The sequence below is a fragment of the Cataglyphis hispanica genome, chromosome 10, assembly GCF_021464435.1.
Source record: "Cataglyphis hispanica isolate Lineage 1 chromosome 10, ULB_Chis1_1.0, whole genome shotgun sequence".
In the NCBI taxonomy this organism is placed as follows: domain Eukaryota; kingdom Metazoa; phylum Arthropoda; class Insecta; order Hymenoptera; family Formicidae; genus Cataglyphis; species Cataglyphis hispanica.
In genome coordinates, this window is record NC_065963.1 from 1,354,001 (window position 1) to 1,360,000 (window position 6,000).

General features: G+C 26.9%; 1 protein-coding gene across 5 annotated transcripts in view; it reads right to left on the minus strand.

The window, feature by feature from the left end:
• The window catches only part of LOC126852225 (mitogen-activated protein kinase-binding protein 1), a 95,620-nt gene that overhangs the window by 47,349 nt on the left and 42,271 nt on the right, over positions 1-6,000 (minus strand). The window lies entirely within an intron of this gene.

The window sequence follows — 6,000 nt, forward strand, 5'->3', positions numbered from 1 at the left end:
ATAATCTTTAGCATTTTCAGGTAATTTTGGGTAATCTAATAAGAAATTTAAGTAATCTAAGGTAACATCAAATAATCTGTAGGTAGTTCTAGATATTCTTAAGGTAGTCTCAGATAATCTGAGGTAATCTAAGGTAATCTTTAATTTTTGAAGTCAGTAAACGTCATTGACGAACTTGTATCTTTTTACAGTAATACATTTGCAGTCGATATTAGATTTGCCCTAAGGATGTAAGATCGACTATTCTCCACACGCGATTGTTTGTTTCGCGTACGTATACCCGATACATCTAACCGCCGAAAGACAAACATATATCGGGAACACAGTCTTTCATATGTTTCTGAGTCTGTGCATGAAAGTTTCGAGACGGTGCTCGCTCTGTGCTTAATACAGTTTTTATTATTTTGTGGTTTTATTATCGAAATCGATCAAAATGAAAAATTCTGAAGAATCATCGAGGGAACTACCAGCTGAAATCAACACGGAAGATACAGCATTGATGAATTTTAATAGTAAATTAAAAATTTTGCCAAGTTATTTAATCGAAAATAAACAGGATATTACAAATGAAGTTCTTTTCTTTCGATTCATGAAAAAGACATTTCGCTTCATGAAAAAGAAATAGAAACCTTTGCAGAGCAACTTTGGAAAGCAACTTCATTTGTTAGTGGATAAAAAAGATTATATCAAGTATTATGGTCCATTTTGAAGTTTTTCAAAAAACCTCAAATGTTTAAAATAATAGGAGGATTCAAAAAACAAATTTTTGCATTGTTCCAACAGTTGCAAAAAGAAATCCAAGCAAATAATAAAAATGTAAATAAAAAGAAAATTTGTCATAAAAGAAAACGAGACGATTTATTGGACAATAAAGAAAAGTCTGATTCAATTACACGGACCAAAACAATAGATTTACATTTAGAAATGAAAAAAATTAAAAAACATACTAGACTGGATGGAACAAAAAATAAGTAAGGCATCAGAATAAAAATACGAATAAAAATATTTATTTAATAGAAAAAGTAAAAAATCTTGCAAAAATATTAAAATTAAAGTTGAAGTTGGAGATAAAAACTTTATTTTTGCTATTGTTAATTGTTTTCTTTGCAATACATCTATAAAAATAATCAAGTGTAGTAAAAATGATACAAATGCAAGACGGATGATGAGCAATTTTTACAAACATTTTCTTTCTACACATTTAAGCAATATTCAAAACAACATATCGATAGCATCTCGGACTTCTTTTAAAAAATCATCCGTACTACAGTCTTATTTTTCAAAAACTGATGTTAATAAAAATTTGCGTAAAGATTTAGATACTGCTCAAAATAAAGATTCGGAACAAGGGTCATCTTCAAAAATAATTCCAGTCGAAGATATCAAAGAAACCGAGGAGAAAATCTCGAAGATCGTTGTAAAAGAAAATAATTTCAACCTGGATTCGAATATTGGATCGTCAAATTTTTAATAGTACTGGAAAAAATAAGATGATGTGCAGTAAAAAAAATTGCAGCTTTAAAAAAATCATCATCTAGTGAAAAATACAGTCGACAAAATCGATTAAAAAGAAAATTACAAATAATATCTCCAAATCAAATGTTCATTACTCAATATTTTTCCTGTATTGATAAAATTTCGAAAATAATACAAGAAAATGACATTAAAAAAAAATGTTTTCTGAGAAAGTCGACGAACTTCGATGTCTTAAAAAAATATTGCTTCGATTCCAAATAATAATGATGGTTTTTTAAAACGACTTTTTGAAACAGCAATTCTCAACAATGCTAAAAAAAATCCAAATAATCAATATCGAATGATCAATCCGAATAATCAATAAACTTAAAAGAGGAATCTTTTAAGAGATTTTGCACATATCTTTTCATTATAGATTAGCATGCATTTTAAAATTTTTATATATTTATATTTTTAATAATTTTTAGTTTTGAATAATAGGTAGACGCCTGACTTACGAAACTTTACATGCCAACTTGAATGGCATTATTCCATCTGTATCCACTGTCAGCAGATAATAAATTCCAATCATTGTTTACTTCGGGAAAATGAATTTCGTTTTAAGGAACTAAGTGACTTTTTAACGCAAAGAAATTTGCCTAAAGTAGTTTGGCTTAGTGAAGATGCGATTGGAATTTCCGGCAGAGTCGAATATTCATTACATAAAAATTATAATGTAGGTTTCGTTTTACCATTAAATGACGATGGCTTACCAAAAGTTGGATACTTTAAAGTGAATAAACAAATTTTTTTTCATACAATTATCAAGTTGATTTTTCAAAAAATTATCGAATTATGATTTTTAGGCAACAACTTATAACGAAATAAAAAGACAATTTCAAGAGGAACGTATTTTTAATTATGCTTATGTTGTTATGGTTCAGTCTTTACAAGATAACACTCCATCATTTTGTCTATCAATTTCTGGTACAGATAATCGATTTACAGCCTCCGATGTTTTAAAAAGATGGATAAAAATGCCATCTATAGCTAAAGAATTTGGTATGACAATTTGGGTCACTCATCTGATGGTGTTATTAGACTTATGAAAGCCATGAAAACTACATATAAACTTCCAACTTCTGCCGAAAATAAGTGGTCTTGGCTCCATTGTATGAAACTTCCTAATTCAAATGCGTTGGTCTGCCAAGACACTATACATATTGGTACAAAATTGAGAACGCGACTTTTACATAACAAAGTGAATTTGCAAATAGGTAATTACGAAATCAATAAAAAGCATCTTGAATATCTTATACTCAATTTTGGAAAATATAAACACTTATTAACTATGTCTTATATAAATGGAGAAGACAAAATGAATTATAGAGCTGTGGATAAATATGTGATTCGAGTAACGAATATTTTAAGTTAAAAGATGCCCAATGCGAAAGGTTCTGTGATTTATTTAGAAGCAATAAGAAATATTTTACAATCATTTTTAGACAAAAATTTGGCTCAGAGAAAGAGATTATTTTTAATTTGGAAATCTGTATTTATTTTCCGAATATGGCAAAACTGGATCTTAGAACAAAATAATTTAACTCTTTCAAAAAATTTCATTACTTTAAATTCCTATATGTCAATAGAAATCAATGATCTTCTTATTTATATTTTTTCAAAAAATTTTATCTGACTTTAACTTGAATTCTAGTATGTGCGTCCCATAGTTGATGAGTAGCCAACCATGCGAATAAATTTTTCGTTCAACAAAAACTTGACTTCTACTTTTTCCAAAATAATCAATTTTAGTTTAAATGATAGATATTATGAATAGAATTTAAAAAATTCAAATTATACAAAACGTCAAAAATGATTAAAAAGATCAGTTTGTTTTCCTAAGGGAAGTACATAATCGTTTAAGTATTGTAGATAATGAAAATTTAAGTGATATCCCAAATGATATAGATATTGAAAACATTATTATGTCAGCTCTTGCAGAAGCTAAATCGGACCTTAATAAAATTGGCATAAACAACATTCCTGAATTATATTGGAAAAATATTAATTGTTTTCCTAAATTTTGGTAAGAAAATTCTGTGGAAGATATTGTTTTAGATAATGATGAGGATGATAATTTAATTTTGAATTTTGATTTAGAATTAGATACTACAACACAAGTTGAGTCCGAAATTGAGTCAAAGTTAGAAACAAGATTATAAACTGATTTGGCCTATGAAACTTATAATTTTGATAATGATCAATTGGACGATGACCTTTGTTTAAAAGATTATGTTGATGATCCAGAATTTATTAAAAAAAAGATATAGAAAATATAGAAAAGTCGCCCTTTGTAAAACTAGTTACTAACTTTGTAAAACTCTTTTAGCGACACAAAACTAGTTAAAAAATCATCTCTTTGCTGGTTTTAATAATAATAAAAAATTAAGCAATGACAAATTATTGCGTGTCAGACAAAACCCTACAAGTTCTCACAATTTAAATCATCAAATGGATATTGAAAACGACAATGAAGTTTGTAATAAATACTCAAATGTATTACGCTGTTTATTATGACATTGGATGGTATATAGGGAAGGTCTTGGAAAAATTAACTAATCAATTGTTTAAAATAAAATTTCTGTCTCAAAATTTAGAGGTTTTTAAGTGGCCACGAAAAGATGATATTCAGAAAGCTGAGAATAGATATATATTTTATGGTCCTGTTAACATGCAGGTGTTAATCATTTAACTATTTCTCAGTCTGACAGAAAACTGATTATAAAACGATTAAAAAAAATTTTAAAAAAAATTTAGTTACGTCAGAAACTGTAATAATGTTTAAGTATGTACACATAAAAGTGTTTAGATTTTTGTTTCGCAAACGTACCTTTTTATTTATACTTAACTTGATTGGTCGCAAAGTTTTAATTTAACACAAGTTGTGATATCTTTTAACAAAGAGTCTTGTGTTACTATTAGTATTTTTTTTTAAATATTTTTTATTTTATATAAAATATCTATTAATATTTATATTTAATTGGATATTGTCAGTATTAAAAAATATCAATTACGAGTAGTCGAACTTGTTACTATATATGTGTATGTATATATATATATATATATATATATATATATATATATATATATATATATATATATTCTGTTTGCAAAATTTTTGTATTTTTGTGTATGTAATAAAGATTTGTTTTGTAAAATTGAGTTTTTTTTTCTCAAGTAATAAAAATATAAAATCGATGTTCTCAAAGATTCCTATCATAATGGTTTATAGAAATATACTAGAGTGATCTGAAGAATAATACTTTATGTATTCGTATAAAATAATCTTAAATGATCAAAGTAAATTTGGAAAAATCTCGGATAATCGTAGAAAATTTGAGATAATTTTAAATACTCTAAGGTAATCTTGGATAATATAAGGTAAAGTATATTTGATAATCTGGAGTAATTTGAAGTAATGTTAGGTAATCTTAAGTAATCTGAGGTAGTATTAGGTAATTTTAAATAATCTAAGGTAATTTAAAGGTAATCCGTATCAAGGGTAATTTTTGTACACTATAATCACTGACCAACCTCTCGGATCACACAGAATAAATCCAACAATTTCTTTGACAATTTTTAGTGTTGTAGTACATAATAAGAGGTAATATTTTTATTAAAATTCTCTCATTTCATTAGAAAAAAAAAATATGATGACAGAATACCTAATATAACTGGATGTCTTTGTCATGTAATTGATATTTTATACTAATCCAAAAAAAAAAAAGATAAAAATAAAAAGTATTTAATCAGAAAAAAAGGAGTAAAAGAGAGAAAACAGAGGAAGAGAAAAAGAGAAAGTAGAGAGAAAGGGAAAATGAAAAGAAAAAAAGAATGGGGAAATTTTAAACTTTTTTTCGGTCGTTTTGCTGTTTAGAGAGGATATGGCCGTATGAAGAAGAGACATTTGCCTGTAACTTAGTAAAACTAGCACGCTAGCTAAGAGATAGTTCAACATGCATCAATGGCAGACGTGATAAATTGTAGACACTTTGTGTCTGGCAAATACAATGCACGTACATTCACTTGCATGTGAACAGCTTATCCCAAAGATTGCATAGTGAAGTCGCTAGTACTGTAGTTAAAAATTTATTAGCTTAATTATTTAGTATATCGATTAAAATATTTACTAATAATAATTTCAAAAGTGATAATAAATAATTTAATCGCATGCAAATTAATTACAGCAATTTGATAACAGTCACATTAAATCAGTCACTCGTCGAGTTAAATCGTCACTTGCTTCTGAAATTATTCCGTAATTTACAATCCCCTAAAAAATTACCTTTCTAAAAAAGGTACAGAAAAGGCGTCAAGTACATGCGCCAGTTGTGAAAAACTGTTATATGTATTTATAAAATTAACCAAAAAAACTGTTGTATAAATCAAAAATATTATTGTACGTAATAGTTGTTTAAATTTCCTACAAAAATAATGATATCAAAAAATTGCGCCAAATAAAAATTTATACTATAAAATTAATTT